The sequence below is a fragment of the Protopterus annectens genome, chromosome 1.part0 (assembly GCF_019279795.1).
Source record: "Protopterus annectens isolate FY-2018-M chromosome 1.part0, PAN1.0, whole genome shotgun sequence".
In the NCBI taxonomy this organism is placed as follows: domain Eukaryota; kingdom Metazoa; phylum Chordata; order Ceratodontiformes; family Protopteridae; genus Protopterus; species Protopterus annectens.
This window is the reverse complement of record NC_056725.1, coordinates 1,944,885,651-1,944,905,132: the sequence shown is the minus strand read 5'-3', so window position 1 is coordinate 1,944,905,132 and position 19,482 is coordinate 1,944,885,651. Positions and strand designations below refer to the sequence as shown.

At 44.2% G+C, this 19,482-nt stretch overlaps 1 protein-coding gene across 10 annotated transcripts in view; it reads left to right on the top strand.

Moving 5' to 3' along the window:
• Positions 1–19,482, top strand: part of MYT1L (myelin transcription factor 1 like) — a 2,965,652-nt gene that overhangs the window by 1,007,954 nt on the left and 1,938,216 nt on the right. For all 10 annotated transcript variants that reach the window (XM_044070352.1, XM_044070344.1, XM_044070334.1 and 7 more), the window contains exon 3: positions 7,454–7,609. The gene's annotated coding sequence lies outside the window, so the exon portion shown is untranslated. The remainder of the gene's footprint in view (positions 1–7,453; positions 7,610–19,482) is intronic.

Sequence of the window (19,482 nt, the reverse complement as noted above, 5' to 3'; positions counted from 1 at the left end):
CCTCCTGTCCTGGATGTTGTGGATGATGTGTTTATGGAATCCATTCAGACTCCTGACACCCTCCCTCCTGCTCCGAGGAAACCTGACAGGTATTACAGAGTCCCTGACTCTCACAAATTTCTTTTCAGAAATCCTACTGCTGACCCCGAGGTCATCTCTCAAGGACCTAAAGGAATCAAAGCAACCTCAGCTAAGAATCTCACCCCCTCAGATAGGGATTCCTGAGCATTAGGCAGATGGGGTAAAAAAGTATACACCTCTGCTACTCTTGCTATTAGAGCATTAAATTGTCAGTTCCACATGCTGAAATATCAGCAACATACCATGGAACTCCTCAAAGAAAAAATATCTTCTTTTCCTGCTTGTGCAGAAAATAAAGAGTTGCAAGAGTTAATGCATTCTGCAAGTCAAGTAACTAAGCACACCTTATGATGTGGTTTTGATGCCCTAGAAGCATCTTGCAGGGCAGCAGTCACCGGTTCTGTCATTAGAAGGCATGCTTGACTTAACGAACAGACCTCGCCAGACCATGTCAAATCCAAATTATTGGATGCACCCTTAAACAAAGACAACTTATTTGGCACCAAGGCAGAAAAGGTCTTAAAAAAGATGGAAGAAAAAGCTAAATCTATGCAGACAGTTAAAGTCCTTACAGGTCCAGCCACCAAGGTTCAGTAGGCATTGCCACTTCAAGCACTGGTCCTTTCCTGCCCCCTCCAGGCCAGCTCAGCTCAGACCCAGGGGAACCAGACCCCCCCAGACAACAGCCTCAGGTAATGCAGAGATCTAAGCAATGGAGTTCCTCCTCTTCAAAAACAGGGAGTGCAAAACTACCCCCTTATGGTAAGAACTCACAATGACTTTACACATCCACCCCCTCCCCCTGCCCACCTGCTCGTGCCCCTAGGAGGAAAACTTTCCTCCCATGCAGGCAACTGGGTCACCATTACCAATGACCACTGGTTCCTCAACATAGTGTCCCAGGGATACGAATTTTATTTCCACACTCTGCCAACCCCAAAAGTGTTCCCAGATCTTCCTCCAAACCAGTGAGCAGAGGCCAAAAAGCAAGTCCTTTCTCTGCTCTTCATGAGGGCCATAGACCATGTTCCTGCAGAAGAGATAGGCCAAGGTTTCTACTCTAGACTCTTCCTGGTACCCTCAAAAGAGGGCACATGGCACTCCATCTTCAATCTATCCATTCTAAACACCTTTCTGGTGATACCAAAATTCAAAATGCTCACCCTCCAGCAGCTTCTACCTATGTTTTCCAAGGATGCTTGGTTAGCTACCCTACACCTAAAAGAGGCCTACCTACACATCCCAATCAGGAAATCATGCAGGAAATACCTACATTTCAAGTCAGGATCTATGCACTTTCAGTTCTCTGTGCTTCCCTTTGGCTTATCTACTCCTTCCAGAGTTTTCACAAAATGTCTGGCTCCCGCCATTGCTTTTTGCGGACAAAGAAATATTCAAATTTACCCATACTTAGACGATTGCCTGATTCAGGCAGACAGTCAGGAAAAGCTGTTATAGCACCTGACCTTTGTAAAGGACCTACTGACCCCCCTGGGCTATACTATCAATGAAAAGAAATCAAAACTAGTTCCCACACAAAAAATTGTATTCCTGGGAGCAAGCCTGAATACAGCATCTCAGATGGCATTCCTTACTCCAGAAAAACAAGCCTACCTGACAGGCTACTTCTCTCAACTAGCCACCAGAACCCAGTTATCTGAGAGGAAAATACTGCAAGCTCTGGGGTTCATGGCTTCTTGCATTCTACTCATTCCATATGTCAGACTGCATATGAGGAAAATACAATGGTGCCTAAAAAGCCTTTGGTGTCAGAACTCTCAAGACCTGGAAAATCTTATACAAATGATACCTTGTCTAAGGAAAGATTTTCTTCGGTGGGCATCATGCAACCACTACAGGGGACTTCCCTTCTCACAACCCCACACCACCCAGACTCTCACCACAGATGCATCAGACTATGCGTGGGGTGCTCACCTGGATGGCAGGTGCATTCAGGGCCAAAGGAGCCCAAATCAAATACATCTGCACATCAGCCTACAAGAGATGCCAGCTGTTCAGCATGCCCTGACAGCTTTCAGACCACTACTCTCCCCGGGGCCTCTACTGATCAAAACAGACAACACCACAGTGATGTGGTATATAAACAACCAGGGAGGGACTCACTCTTATCCTCTCTGCAGGCTCGCCATGACCCTTTGGCACACGGCTTCACCCATGCAACTACACCTGTTAGCACAATTCCTGCCAGGCTCTCTAAACTCTCTGGCAGACAACTTAAGCAGAAACCTGCTAGACCCACATGAGTGGCAGCTAGACCTCAGAACCTTCACCCTTGTAACCCAGAAATGGGGCACCCTGAAGGTAGACCTCTTTGCCTCCCACTCCAATCATCAGCTCAGCAAATTCTGCATCAGGGAACCCCACAGCAAGGCCTGGGAAGTGGATGCTCTATCCTTCCAGTAGGTAAACCTCTCAGTCTATGCATTTCCCCTTCTACCACTCATTTCAAGGGTACTGCTCAAAATAAGGGAGGAAACACCAAGGTAAATTCTGATTGCCCCAGACTGGCTACACCAGCACTAGTACCCACTGATGCACAGCCTATCACCCCTGCCCCCATGGCACCTAACTCAGATTCCAGCACTCCTGATGCAGAGGAATGGAGAATTCATGCATCCCCAATTGCAGACCCTCAACCTGGCTGCCTGGCTTATTCTCTGACATCTCCTCAAGCTGCCAGCCTAAGCAAACAAGTTCTAGATGTTAAACATTAGACCAGATGCCCCAGCACTAGAAAATCCTATGCTGACAAGTGGAAAAGGTTTTGCACCTGGATCCAGGCTAAGGGAGCCTGAACGGTACATCCCTCCCTACCTCTCATCCTGGATTACCTGGCAGACCTACTACACAGGGATCTATCCTTCTCTTCTATTAAAATTTATGCCTCAGCCATCTCTGCTCATTTCAGCACAGAGCCACCGCTATTCTCACACCCTCTTATCAAACAGTTCCTAAGAGGGGCTAACAACTTAAGGCCACCCCAAAGAGTTCCTAGCCCAGCCTGGGACCTTAACTTTGTGTTGGAAAAGCTCACCCTGCCCCCCTTTGAACCTGCAGCTTCTGTAGAGTTAAAATTTCTCTCTTGGAATACAGCCTTGCTTCTGGCCATCACTTCAGATAGAAGAGTATCACAGCTAAAAGCAATTATGGCTGTGGAGCCCTTCATCATTTTCCATGCTGACAGGGTCTCCCTCGGGACTAACCCATCCTTCATGCCTAAAGTGGTGTCCAGTGTGGCTCTCAATAAATCCATTAATTTGCCCACCTTTTTCCCTAATCCACAAAACAAGGGGGAAAGGATTCTGCACTCTCTAGATGTACAGAGAAAGCTCAGATTCTACCTGGACAGGACTAGGAAAGCTAAATAATTGCTAGTCAGCTTTGCTGCAGGGGCAGAGGGCAAGGCCATATCCAAACAAACAATCTCCAAATGGATAGCACACTGCATCCATTTCTGCTACAAACAGCATGGGAAACCACCCCCAAAGGGGGTCAGGACACATTCCACCAGAGCAACCTCCACCTCTGCAGCTTTTCTCAGAGGGGTCCCCACCAGGGACATCCTGGAGGCTGCAACATTTACATCTGTTCATACCTTCACCAAGCATTACCACCTACCTATCTTCTACAAATCCAGGGCAGGCTTTGCCACCGCAGTCTTGCAGGGCGTCCTAGCCAGCCCCCAGTCTTCTTGACTGCCTCCACCCTTTTCTTCAGCTTTGGGAATCAACCCAAATGTGATGACTGCAACAGTGAAACATGAAGAAAATAGTACAGTTGTGTACACTTAACATAAATGTAGATGTTTGAGTGTATTCACTGTTGCAGTCCTGGTTTCCCCTCCCTCCATCCCTTTTGTCTCTCTCTCTCTCTCTCCCTCAACTTACAAGGCAATTTTAGTATTTACTTTCTACTGGTGGTGTTCCTCCACCACAACCTAGCTCCCTATTGGGGGCTCCTGACAGGGCAAGAAAAACTGATGTAATGGCATCAGCTGCCTGGTTGTATACCATTGATGACCTAACGTCAGTCCTGGAGAGACAGCAGAAATGCTAAGCCTCTGGAATTCGGTCCGAATGAGGTCTATCCCTGGCAGGATAACCCAAGTGTGATGACTGCATCAGCCCATAGTGCAGGCTCTGTAGCATGATCTCACAGCATCAGAGTGACTACAGCAGCCTGGTAGTATAGGTTCTGCGGCATGATCTCACAGCCTCAGAGTGACTACATCAGCCCGTAGTACAGGCTCTGTAGCATGATCTCACAGCATCAGAGTAACTACAGCAGCCTGGTAGTATAGGTTCTGTAGCATGATTTCACAGCCTCAGAGTGACTACAACAGCCCGATACTGCAGGTTCTTTAGCGTGATCTCACAGCCTCAGAGTGACTAGAGCAGCCCGGTAGTACATCTCCTGTAGGGTGATCTCACAGCGGCAGAGTTACGACAGAAGCCCGGTAGTACAGGCTCTGTAACATGATCTAACAGCCGCAGAGAGACAACAGCAGTCCGGTAGTACAGATTGTGTAGCATTATCTCACAGCCTCAGAGTGACTACAGCAGCTCGGTAGTAGAGATTCTGTAACATGATCTCACAGCCTCAGAGTGACTAGAGCAGCCTGGTAGTACAGATTCTGTAGTGTGATCTCACAGCGGCAGAGTTATTATAGCAGCCCAGTAGCACAGGCTCTGTAGCATGATCTCACAACCTCAGAGGGATTACATTAGCCAGGTAGTACAGGTTTGGTAGCATGATCTCATAGCCTGAGAGAGACTATAGCAACCCAGTAGTACAGGTTCTATAGCATGATCTCACAGCATAAAGTGACTTCAGCAACCCAGTAGTACTGGTTCTGTAGCATGATCTCACAGCATCAGAGTGACTACAGCAGCCTGGTAGTATAGGATGTTCATCGTGTTACCCTGCTGCATGCCTCTTATATACCCCTGGCGCACTGACGTCAGGGAAGAAGCGACAGCAACCGACGCCGGACCAAGACTTTGGAATTCGGGCCGACTGCAGGACCGCCTGATGGCAGGATAACCCAAGTGTGATGACTGCAGCAGGGTATACACTCAAACATCTACATTTATGGTAGGTACAAAACTGTACTTTCTGTAGCATGATTTCACAGCCTCAGAGTGACTAAAGCAGCCAGATAATACATATTCTCTAGCGTGATCTCACAGCAGCAGAGTTACTACAGCAGCCCGGTAGTACATGTTGTGTAGCATGATTTCAGAGCATCAGAGTGACTACAGCAGCCTGGTAGTAATAGCATGCATCCCAGGCATGTTTTTAACAATTTCACCAGAAGTAAGTACCTTAGAATTTCTCGCTTACACACTGAGGATATAGAATGTTTTGAAGCTATGGATTTACTAAGTAATGATTTTTTGGCTAGGGGCTATAAGCAGCAGGATCCGAATGCTACATATGGTGAGGTTGCTTCCTTGAGATCAAGCAAGGGCAAACCTTTTTTTAAACACTCATATGAGTCCAAGTTACCCCATGATAATTCAACTGGCCATAAATTTAGACTTTCATTGACTTATGGCAATAATGTGCAGCAGGTCTTCAGCACAGTTAATACATTTTGGCCCATATTACTCTCAGACGACAAAATAAAATCTATAGTGGGTGATAAACCTAGTTATGTATTTAAGAACAATTTATCTCTGAAGAGACAACTGTGTTATAGATCTACGGTTAGACCAGTTTTGTCTTCTGAGCGGAAGGGAACCTATCCTTGTAGGGGCTGCAAAGCCTGCTGTCACATTTCTACCAGGGTAGTTTTTCAGCATCCAGTATATGATGTTATATTTAAACCTGATTTTCATGCTGATTGTAAGTCCCATGGACTTGTATACTTGGCCAGATGTAAATGTTGCACTTCATTCTACGTGGGGAAAACAGTTAGGATACTTAAAGAGCGCATACTTCAGCATATGGGTGACATTAGACGTAAAAACACACTTAATGCCCCAGCCAAACATGTTTCTATTTTTACTGATCATAGTTTTGATTTTATAGTGTTGCAATTGCTATATTTTAACAAAAGGCATGTTTTTTTAATAATAGACTTGAAACTGCAGAGACAATGTGGATTGTAAGGCTGCAGGCAGATAAACTGCCTGGCCTTAATGCCTCTGTTCCTTTAAATCCAGTTCTTAAGAAAAGAAGTATACATCAATAATTGATTGCTGTATTCGATTGGTTAATTGAAGCACATGTTTTAGTATTTAATGGGTTCTGTTGTTTTATTTTGTGGATCTGATGAAGCACAACTTGTGTGAAAGCGCTTATCCTATGTACTCTGTGTATTAAAGTTTTATACTTTTACAGCCTTGGTGGATGCCTGGTTTGTTTGCACCATTTATTGTATTTACTTCATACTGGGTAATCTTTGGCTTCCATAGACACATTTTCTTCTTTCTGATACTGGTATTTTGTGTGTATGAGCAGCACATGGCTGAACAAGCTGATATTGAATTGGGTTATCGGCCCAACTTGGATGTGAGTAACCAACAGCATTTTAAAAAATTATTGAATTTTGACAACAATCCACTTTTGGGCTGTTCTCTTACTGATGGAATTGCAATAAATGAGCCTACTGATTGGGCTACTTTTAAACAAGTACTAAGAGACTTTGAGAATGACTTATATAAGCTAAAGAGAATGCAGTGGCAAAGACTACATATGGAAGCCTGCATTTACCATAAAGTGGTTCCTAGGGGCCTGCGGGTTTTCCGCATGCCCACATATGGTAATGCTTATTCAGAACTATTAAAATGCTGGCAGATACTTAATATAGAATAAGCATCAATTAAATGCTCCTCAATGATTTCATTGCTCCATATGAGAAAGAATTATGTAACAAACTTGAAAAGGCACAAGTATATTTGTATTGTAGGTTCTCTGGACCTAGTTACTCGGCAGAGATTGACAATGCCCTTTTAAAAGTTCTAGCCTATGATGATAAGCAGCAAACTGTTAAGAAACAGAAGTTGGCCAGGGATATGGCCGATTTTCAACAAGGCCACATCTTTGTCTGGCCACAAGGGTCCTAACGGACACATTACATTGTAAGAGATACTCCTCAACAAGCTGCTGCTGAACAGTTACAACATAATTTGACATTGCCATCATCTGATGTAAATTCTAACAACTCTGGTGCTATGAATGTTGCTGCTAAACGTGAGATCAATCAAACTGGTTTATTATCTAATTCATTGTCAGCAGATATAAATAATGCCACTAATTTTCCTACTCTTGCAGCTGGTGCTCGCCCTAAAGATACCAGCAACCATCTAGAAATTAATGTCTTTTCGAATTTTCCTTCTCCTTTCAGGCTTCCAACAACATTGGGCAGGAGGTGGAACCTCAGTTACATGCGCAAGAAACGGAAGTCCTCAGTGGAGCTCGACCATGCCATGGAGGAGAGTGTACGGAAGAGAACTTTTTATTGATTTACAATCTTTCTTCACATACGCTTACAGACTCACAAGTAAGTTTACTTAATAGAGGTCTAAGCTTTGTGCCATTGCGCTCAATACCCTATGAAGATATTATCTTAGATGTTAAACTGCTTGTTCATAATGTAGCATTAAAGTTGGCATTTGGTAGTGAATGCACAGCACCTGCTCCTCTAAAGCGTTCTAGCTTGTTTATGCCGCAAATACCCCCAGTGCTTGAAACTTTTATTAAGACAGTTGAAAGTGAATTGTTTAAAATGGATAAATTCAAGCATAATTTTTATAATTTATCTTATGATGAATGCATGGCTCTAAATGAACTTAAAAATAGTAAAGTGCTAACATTTCATCCTGCTGATAAAGGGGGATCTATTGTAATCCTTGACAGTGCACAATATAATACAGCCATGATTTGTATGCTCAGTGATGTTGATACTTATGAACATGTGACTAATAATGATGTAAACAGAATTATAAGCCATATCCATGAGCACCTTTATGTCTTATTAATTGAACGTGTTATAGAAACAATCATGTATGATTTTATGCTGGTTGCTGATCCCTTGATACCAACTATTCATGGCTTACCTAAGGTCCATAAGTCTTTACATAACCCACCTCCTTGTCCCATTGTTTCAGACAGGGGTTGGGCCACAGAATTTATTTCCATTTTTATTGAGTATCACTTAAAAAAACCTTTGGAAAAAGCTAGTGCGGTCCTTAGGGATGCGGATCACTTTCTGGGTATGTTGGGTGATTATTCTAGAGAACATGGTATCTATTCTGAATATACTTTGTTAGTTGCCGTGGATATACAGACCTTATTTACTATCATACCCCATGAAATGAGCATTACCAATCTGAAGAGTTTTCTAACTGTAAACACTGATTATTCATCTGAATTGATTGGATGTATAGGTGTCTTAATGGACATGATTCTACAAAATAATGTGTTTTTGTTTAAAGACATTCTTTATAGACAAAAAATAGGGGTTGCAATGGGGACTCCTTTTGCTAACAGTTATGCCAACCTGGTGTTGGCTGAATGGGAGTGTGAGGTGGTCCTCAATGGGCACCCCTTCTCCACACAGTTGCTGTATTACAAGCGTTTTGTGGATGACATTTTTGTTTTGTGGGAAGGTTCAGAGGCTGATTAACTTGAATTTGTCCATTATTTAGAAACATCAAGTAATTGTTTTAAATTTACTGTGAATTATTCAGCCATTACTATAGACTTTCTAGATGTGAAAATTGACCTTTTTGATGGAGTTATTAAAACCTCCTTATATAGGAAACCATGTAGGAAGAATACTTTTTTGCATCATAATAGCATGTATCCCAGGCATGTTTTTAACAATATCACTAGGAGTAAGTACCTTAGAATTTCTCGCTTACACACTGAGGATATAGAATGTTTTGAAGCTATGGATTTACTAAATAATGATTTTTTGGCTAAGGGCTATAAGCAACAGGATGTGAATGCTACATATGGTGAGGTTGCTTCCTTGAGATCAAGCAAGGGCAAACCTTTCTTTAAACACTCATATGAGTCCAAGTTACCCCATGATAATTCAACTGGCCATAAAGTTAGACATTCATTGACTTATAGCAATAATGTGCAGCAGGTTTGCAGCACAGTTAATAAATTTTGGCCCATATTATTCTCAGACGATAAAATAAAATCTATAGTGGATGATAAACCTAGTTATGTATTTAAGAACAATGTGTCTCTGAAGAGACAACTGTGCTATAGATCTACGGTTAGACCAGTTTTGTCTTCTGAGCAGAAGGAAACCTATCCTTTTAGGGGTTGCAAAGCCTGCTGTCACATTTCTACCAGGGTAGTTTTTCGTCATCCAGTATATGATGTTATATTTAAGCCTGATTTTTATGCTGATTGTAAGTCCCATGGACTTGTATACTTGGCCAGATGTAAACCTTACACTTCATTCTACATGGGGAAAATGGTTAGGATGCTTAAAGAGCACATACTTCAGCATATTGGTGACATTAGACGTAAAAATACACTTAAATGCCCTAGCCAAACGTGTCTATTTTTACTGATCATAGTTTTGATTTTATAGTGTTACAGTTGCTATATTTTAACAAAATGCATGTTTTTTAATAATAGACTTGAAACTGCAGACAAGGTGGATTGTAAAGCTGCAGGCAAATAAACTACCTGGCCTTAATGCCTCTGTTCCTTTAAAACCAATTCTTAAGAAAAGAAGTATACATCAATAATTGATTGCTGTATTCAATTGGTTAATTGAAGCACGTTTTAGTATTTAATGGGTTCTGTTGTTTTATTTTGTGGATCTGATGAAGCACAACTTGTGTGAAAGCGCTTATCCTGTGTACTGTGTGTATTAAAGTTTTATACTTTTCAGTCTTGGTGGATGCCTGGTTTGTTTGCAGCATTCTGTATCATGATCTCCCAGCTTCAGAGTGACTACATCAGCCCGTAAGTTCTCTGGCATGATCTCACAGCCTCAGAGTGACTACATCAGTCCGTAGTACAGGCTCTGTAGCATGATCTCACAGCATCAGAGTGACTACAGCAGCCTGGTAGTATAGGTTCTGTAGCATGATTTCACAGCCACAGAGTGACTACAGCAGCCCGATACTACAGGTTCTGTAGCGTGATCTCACAGCCTCAGAGTGACTAGAGCAGCCCGGTAGTACATCTCCTGTAGTGTGATCTCACAGTGGCAGACTTACGACAGAAGCCCGGTAGTACAGGGTCTGTAACATGATCTAACAGCTGCAGAGAGACAACAGCAGTCCGGTAGTACAGGTTGTGTAGCATGATCTTACAGCCTCAGAGTGACTACAGCAGCCCGGTAGTAGAGATTCTGTAACATGATCTCACAGCCTCAGAGTGACTAGAGCAGCCTGGTAGTACAGATTCTGTAGTGTGATCTCACGACGGCAGAGTTACTATAGCAGCCCAGTAGCACAGGCTCTGTAGCATGATCTCACAGCCTCAGAGGGATTACAGCAGCCAGGTAGTACAGGTTCGGTAGCATGATCTCACAGCCTTAGAGAGACTGTAGCAGCCCAGTAGTACAGGTTTTATAGCATGATCTCACAGCATAAAAGTGACTTCAGCATCTCGGTAGTACTGGTTCTGTAGCATGATCTCACAGCATCAGAGTGACTACAGCAGCCTGGTAGTATAGGTTATGTAGCATGATTTCACAGCCTCAGAGTGACTACAACAGCCTAGTAGTAAACGTTCTGCAGCATGATCCCACAGCCTCAGAGTGACTACAGCAGCCCGGTAGTCAGGTTTGGTAGCATGATTTCACAGCCTCAGAGTGACTAGAGCAACCAGGTAATACAGATTCTCTAGTGTGTTCTCACAGCAGCAGAGTTACTACAGCAACCCGGTAGTACAGGTTGTGTAGCATGATCTTAGAGCCTCAGAGTGACTACAGCAGCCTGGTAGTACAGGCTTTGTAGCATGATCTAACAGCTGCAGAGACACAACAGCAGCCCGGTATTACAGGTTGTGTAGCATGATCTCACAGCCTCAAAGTGACAACTGTACCCCGGTAGTACAGATTATGTAGCATAATCTCACAGCCTCAGAGTGACTACAGCAGACCAGTAGTACAGGTTTTTAAGCATTATCTCACAGCCTCAGAGTGACTCCAGCAAGCCAGTAGTACAGGTTTTGTAGCATGATCTCACAGCCTCATAGTGACTACAGCAGCCCGGTAGTAGATGTTTTGTAGCACTATCTCAGAACCTCAGAATGACTACAGCAGCCCGGTAGTACAGGCTCTGTAGCATGACCTCACCACCTCAAAGTAACTACAGCAGCCTGGTAGTAAAGGTTTTCTATTATGATCTTACAGTCTCAGAGTGACTACAGCAGCCGGGTAGTACAGGATGTTCTTCGTGTTTCACTGTTGCAGTCATCACACCTGGGTTATCTGCCTGCAGATAGCCCTCATTCGGCCCAAATACCAGAGACTTAGTATTTCTGTGTCAGATGCTATCACTCCAGGACTGACGTCAGGTCATCAGGGGTATGAAAACAGGCAGCCGACACCATTACCCCAGTCTTTCTTGCCGAGGAGCCCAAAGCAGAAGCAGTTTGCAAGTGATGGTCAGCCGCTACCTGAATTTTCATTTACAAATTTAATAATCCTGAAGTCTTCTAAATCTAAGTACCCTGTTGGAGATCCTTTTTTCTTACTCTAACCGATGTCAGAAAAAGTTAACAACTGTCTTGCCTGTGGAAAGCAAATACCACACAGAGATTTTCATTCTTACTGCGTCACCTGTTTAGCCCCAGACCACGATGTACCTCGCTGTCAGTTTCGTGCCTTGTTTAACACCCGAACCATTCATCATCGGGCTATCTTTGTTGATAAATTCTTTCGCTCTCGATCTCCGTATTCCGAAATGGCTTTGGTAAGCCATCCAACTACCGATATTCTGAAAAAAATGTAAGGATAAAGACAGAGACAGACCACATAGGTCCAAAGCTGCCAATGACGCTTCTGTTAAGCTAGTTGCCAGTCCGCTGGTACTCAGTGTGGCACTTTCACAGCCCCTGATGCTCGCTTCAATGGATTTGCAGGCCTCTACCGAGACCCATTTTGAGTTCAGTATGCTATGCCGCGAGACTCTTCTTCGACTATGGAACCTGCAGATGACTCTACCTTGGATGAGTTCGGAGCTGCTGTGCAGGCACTGGCTTCTGAGGCAGTTCTTCGCTCACCCGATGTCCGACTCAAACCGACTTCTTTTTTATCTAAAACTACTGTGTTTCTTAGGCCCAGAGTATGCACTACACCTAGAAAACCAATGACCAAAGGGCATGCACCTGCTCCCATGCCACAAAAACAAATGCTCAGAATGGCTGAAGACCTTATTACACTGATTAAGGGAAGTCAGCCTTCCCCTGCTAAGAGAAAAAAGACCAGTCCCCTACAGCTTCTGCAGACCAGGAGTCCGATGGCTCTGAGGTTTCTGATTATGAAGACATGCCCTTATCTGCTTATGAGGATTCAGATGCAGAGGAATCCATTCCTTCTGCCTCCCCTCCAGAGGATTTTTCTTTTGGTGAAACATTGCATACCTTAACAGAGCATTTCCACTGGGAATGCCAAGACTATCCTCAGTTCAAAAAGAGACTCAGAGAATTCCTAGAGTTGCCTCAGCACAGGCCTTTAGCAATTCCCCCTGTCCTGGATGTTGTTGATGATGTTTTTATGGAATCCAGTCTTACTTCTGACACTTTACCTCCTGCCCCTAGGAAACCAGACAGGTAGTACAGAGTGCCAGACACTCACAAATTTCTTTTCAGGAATCCTACTGCTGACCCAGAGATCATTTCCCAGGGGCCTAAGGGTATCAAGGCAACTACAGCCAAGAATCCCGCCCCTTCAGACAGGAATTCCAGAGCCTTGGACAGATGGGGTAAAAAGGTATATACCTCTGCAACTCTGGCTATTAGGGTATTGAATTGTCAGTTTCACATGCTGAAGTACCAGCAACATATTATGGAACTTATTAAACAAAAAGTGGCAACCTTTACAGACTGTGCAGAAAATAAAGAATTGCAGGAGATTATGCACTCTGCAAGCCAGGTCAGCAAGCATACTTTGCAGTGTGGCTTTGACACTCTAGAAACATCTTGCTGGGCAGCAGTCACTGGCTCTGTACTGAGAAGACATGCTTGGCTCAAGGAGCAGACCTTGCCAGACCATGTCAAATCTAAGTTACTAGATGCTCCTCTAAACAAGGACAGTTTGTTTGGCACCAAAACAGAAGAGGTTCTCAAAAAGATGGAAGAAAAAGCTAAGTCTATGCAGACTGTTAAAGAATTTTTCCAAGTGCAACCCCCTAGGTTCAGTAGGCATTGCCCTTCCAAACACTGGTCCTTTCCAGCCCCCTCCAGGCCTTCTCAAATCAGACTCAGGGGTAACAGACCACCCAGGCTACAGTCTCAAGGTATGTAGAGATCTAAGCAATGGAGTGCCCCCACCCCTAAAAAAGGGAGTGTTAAGCCACCTCCTTACGGAAGAAAACTCACAATGATTTCTTTACTCCACTCCCCAGCCCTGCCCAATTGCTTGTGCCCCTGGGAGGAAAACTTGCCCTTTATGCAAGAAACTGGATGTCCACCACACAGGGCCGAATGGTCCTCAATATTGTATCCCAGCGGTACAAATTTTATTTCCACTCACTGCCAACCGCAAGTGGGTTTCCAGACCTTCCTCCAAACCAGTTGAGGAGGCTCTAAGCCAAGTACTTTCCCTGCTCAGTATCAGAGCTATTCAACCGGTTCCAGTAGAACATAGGGGTGAAGTATTCTACTCCAGACTATTCCTGGTAGCCAGGAAAGAGGGCTCTTGGTGCCCAATCCTGGATCTTTTCATTCTCAACAATTTTCTGGTGGTACCAAAATTCAAAATGCCTATCCTGCAACAGCTTCTTCCTATGCTTGCCAAGGATGCCTGGCTAGTCACCCTAGACTTAAAAGAGGCCTATCTGCACATCCCCATAAGGGAGTCATGCTGGAAGGATCTACATTTCAGGGCAGGATCTATGCATTATCAGTTCTCTGCACTTCACTTTGGCTTATCTACTACATCTAGAGTATTCACAAAATGCCTGGCTCCAGCCATTGCATACTGCAGTCAGAGAAATATCCAAATTTACCCGTACTTGGACGACTGCCTGATTCAGGCAGACAGGAATTGCTGTTGCAGAATCTGACATTTGTGAAAAACCTTCTCATTTCCTTGGGGTACACCATCAACGAAAATAAATCAAAACTGGTACCCAAATCAAAAGATTGTATTCCTGGGAGCAAGCTTGGACACAACATCCCAGATGGCATTCCTCACTTCAGAAGAGAAAGTCTATCTGACAGGCTACTTCAAACAAATGGCCACCAGTACCCAGCTATCCGCAAGAAAAATTCTGCAGGCCCTAGGGTTCATGGCCTCATGTATACTGCTAATTCCATATGCAAGACTGCATATGTGGAAACTTCAGTGGTACTTAAAAAGTCTTTGGTGACAACATTCTCAGGACTTGGAAACAGTCATTCCTATCATACCCTGTCTAAGGACAGAGTTCCTTTGGTGGGCAGAAGCATGCAACCACAACAAGGGACTGCCCTTTACTCAACCCCACTCCGCCCAGACCCTAACCACAGATATATCAGACTATGGCTGGTGAGCACACATGGATGGCAAATGCATTCAGGGCCACTGGAGCCCAAGTCAAATTAATCTGCACATCAACCAAAAAGAGATGCTAGCTGTGCAGAATGCCCTGACAGCTTTCAGATCCCTACTGCTTCCAGGACAACTGCTAATAAAAACAGACAACACCACAGTTATGTGGTACATCAACAAGCAGGGGGGGGGGCTACTCTGCAGGTTAGCCATGGCCCTGTGGAACACGGCCTTGGACATGCAAGTCCATCTGCAAGCTCAATTCCTGCCAGGCAAACAAAACTCACTGGCAGACTACCTAAGCAGAAATCTACTAGACCCACAAGAGTGGCAATTGGGGCCCAGCACCTTCAACCTTCTGATTCAGGAATGGGGGATCCCAGAGGTGGATCTCTTTGCCTCCCCCTTCAACCATCAGCTCAGCAAATTCTGCACCAGGAAACCTCACAGCAGGGCCTGGAAAGTGGATGCCTTATCTTTTCAGTGGGTCAATTTCTCAATCTATGCTTTTCCCCCTCTGCCCCTTCTCTCAAGAGTATTACTCAAGATAAGACAGGACAAACCAAGGACAATTCTGATTGCCCCAGACTGGCCACACCAGCACTGGTACCCACTCCTGCACAGCCTGTCACCGGTGCCACCCTGGCACCTACGCCAGAACCCAACCCTGCTCTCTCAGCAGACGGGACAGATTTTGCGTCCGCAGTTGCAAACCCTAAATCTTGCAGCCTGGCTTATTCCTTGAATTCTCCCCCTGCAACCCTAAGCAAGCAGGTGCTGGACGTCATTCTCGAGGCCAGAAGACCCAGTACAAGAAAATCCTATGCGGATAAGTGGAAAAGATTCTGCTCCTGGATTCAATCTATATATATTCTGAAATCCTTCCAAATGTCTAAAATCTATCATAAAATTGCAAACATGTTTATTTTTCTTGTATTAGTCTATATACTATTTGTATATAATCTCAATCAGCTATGTACCTTCTTCTTGCTGCTCTGTCTGTCATATTAACTATCTAAAATTCTCTCTCTCTTCTTGTATTTGTAACATGTTTTTTTTTTTTTTTAACTTGTATTTTTTAACTTGTATTTTTTCAATTTGTAATTAACCACTATGTTGGAGCTTTTCTCCTCGGGCTACTGAAAAAAGGATATGTGTCTAGAGCTAGACCGTTAACAAAAATAAATAATAAATAAATAAAATAAATCTAAAGGAGAGGACACGACAATGCCCTCTCTGCCTCTAATCCTGGATTACTTAGCAGATCTACTCCACAAATGCCTGTCCTTCTCCTCCATTAAGATACATGCCTCAGCCATTTCGGCTCATTTCAACACTGAGCCATCTCTCTTCTCACACCGTCTTATCAAACATGTCCTGAGAGGGGCAAACAACTTAAGGCCACCAAGGAGAGCACCCACCCCTGCTTGGGACCTTAACTTTGTACTGGAAAAACTCATGCTTCCCCCCCTTGAACTTGTAGCATCAGCAGAGTTAAAATTTCTCTCTTGGAAAACAGCCCTGCTTCTGGCCATCATTTCAGCTAGAAGAGTGTCAGAGATACAGGCACTCATGGCTGTGGAACCCTTCATTATTTTCCATGCTGACAGGGTTTCCCTCAGGGCTAACCCTTCCTTTATGCCTAATGTGGTGTCCAGTGTGGCTCTCAACCAATCAATCCATTTGTCTCCTTTCTTCCCTAATCCCCAAAATAAAGGGGAAAGGATCCTGCACTCATTGGATGTGCACAGACAGCTCAGATTCTACCTTGATAGGACTAAGCCCTTCAGAAAATCTGACCGGTTGCTAGTCAGCTTTGCAACAGGGGCAGAGGGCAAGACCATTTCAAAACAAACAGTTTCCAAATGGATAGCACACTGCATCCATTTCTGCTACAAGCACCATGGGAAACCAACCCCTCAGGGGGTCAGAACACATTCCACTAGGGCAACGTCTACCTCTACAGCATTTCTCAGGGGAGTCCCTACCAGGGACATCCTGGAAGCTGCTACCTGGAGTTCTGTATGCACCTTCACCAAGCATTGCTACCTGCCTATCTTTTCCAAATCCAGGGCAGGTTTTGCAACAGCAGTACTGCAAGGCATACTAGCCAGCCCTAACTCTTCTTGACTACCTCCACCATTCTTCAGCTTTGGGAATCCACCCAAGTGTGATGACTACAACAGTGAAACACGAAGAACATAGTACAGTTGTGTACACTTACCATAAATGTAGATGTTTGAGTGTATTCACTGTTGCAGTCCTGGTTTCCCTCCCTCCACTCCCCTGGTTTTTCTCTCTCTCTCTCTCTCCTCTCAATGGCTATTACTCACCCCTTTCAGGGGAATTGTTATTGGTATTTACTTTTTACTGGTGATCTTTTCCCCACCATAACTTAGCTCCCTATTTGGGGGGCTCATGACATTTGGGGCAAGAAAAACTGATGCAATGGTGTCAGCTGCTTGTTTTTATACCCCTGACGACCTCTGGAGCATCAGCATCCGATGCAGAAATACTAAGTCTTTGGTATTCGGGCTGACTGAGGACTACCTGCAGGCAGATAACCCAAGTGTGATGACTGCAACAGTGAATACACTCGAACATCTACATTTATGGTAAGTGTACACAACTGTACTTTCTGTAGCATGATCTCACAGCCTCAGAGTGACTACATCAGCCTGGTAGTACGGTTTCTATACCATGATCTCACAGCCTCAGAGTCACTATAACAGCCCGGTAGTACAGGTTTTATAGCATGATCTCACAGCATAAAAGTTACTTCAGCAGCCCAGTAGTACAGGTTTTGTAGCATGATCTCACAGCCTCAGAGTGACTACAGCAGCCCGGTAGTACAGGCTCTTTAACATAATCCCATAGCGTAAGAGTGATTACAGCAGTCTGGTAGTATAGGTTCTATAGCATGATCTCACAGTCGCAGACTGAATACAACAGCCCGGTAGTACAAGCTCTGCAGCGTAATCTCAGAGTGACTACAGCAGCCTGGTAGTACAGATTTTGTAGCATGATCTCACAGCCTCAGAGTGACTAGAGCAACCCAGTAGCACAGGCTCTATAGCAAGATCTCACAGCCTCAGAATGATTAGAGTAGCCATGTAGTACAGGTTCAGTAGCATGATCTCACAGCTTCAGAGAGACTATAGCAGCCCTGCAGTACAGGTTCTGTAGCATGATCTTACAGTATAAAAGTGACTTCAGCAGCCCGGTAGTACAGGTTCTGTAGCATGATCTCACAGTATCAGAGTGACTACATCAGCCCGATAGTACAGGATCTGTAGCATGAACTCACAGCCTCAGAGTGACTACAGCAGCCTGGTATTATAGGTTCTGTAGCATGATTTCACAGCCTCAGAGTGACTACAACAGCCCGATACTAGGGTCTATATTAAATGTTCAAAGTCTGAAAACTTTGAATCTCATATGGTCGACTCCATATGAACGAAGTTTTCAAACATCGAACTTCAAATGTAAACAAAGTAAAAACAAAAAAAAACTACCTGAATGCTCAATGCACGGGGGCAAGCCCCCCTGCACCCCCCACACTCCCCGCTACTCAAATATACCAACTCCAAGATCGCACTACATTAAAGTGAGGGGAAGAATTCCCTACTGCGATCTCCATTGAAACATTCGATGTTTGAAAACTTCGCTGATATGATGTCGATCATATGATGTGTGAAGTTTTCAGACTTCAGGTTTTGTAACATGATCTCACTGCCTCAGAGTGAATACAACAGCCTACTAGTACAGGATGTTCTTCATGTTTCACTGTTGCAGTCATTACATTTGGGGAATCTGCTGGTAGGTTGCCCTCAGTCGGCCTGATTAACAAAGTCTTGGGTCTTGCGTCGGTTGCTGTCCCTTCTTCCATGACATCAGGTCATCAGGGGTATAAAACATGCAGCCAACGTCATTACATCAGTCTTTCTTGCCGTGCGGTGCCCAAAGCAGAAGCAGTTCGCACGTGCCGGTCGGCCGACTCCTGAAATTTTCGTTTTCGAGTTTCAGATCCGAAGTCTTCAACTAAAAAGCTAAGTACCCCATTGGGGAAACTTTTTCTTGCTCTTTTCCGATGTCAGTAAAAGTTAATAATTGCATTACTTGTGGGAAGCAAATACCTCATAAGGATTTTCATTTATACTGTATTCCTTGCCTAGGCTCTGAACACAACATACCTTGCTGTCGGTTTTGTGCTCTATTTAATCAATGCACTATTAAACGTCGGTACATTTTTGCTTCTAAATATTTTGGCTCACGCTTTACTTATCCAGAAATGTTGTCAGTTAGCAATCCAACTACCGGAATACCTAAAAAACGCAAAGAAAAAGACAGAGACAGGCCGTTGAGGTCCAAAACTGCCGACGACACTTCTCCTAAGCCAGTTGCCAGTTCGCTGGTACTCAGTGAGGCACTTTTGCAGTCCCTGATACCCACTACTTCTGATTTGCAGGCCTCTACTGAGACCCATTCGGAGTCCAGTATGCCGTGAGATGCTTCAATTATGGAACCCGCGGATGTCTCTACCTTGGATGGGTCCAGAGCCGCTGTGCAGGCACCAGCTTCTGAGGGTGTTTTCAGGCCTACAGATTTGTATATTAGACTGACACCATCTTCAAAACTAAGGCCAAAATCTCGACCTATGCCTAAAAAAACAATGCCTGGGCCACATGTGTAGGCCCCTA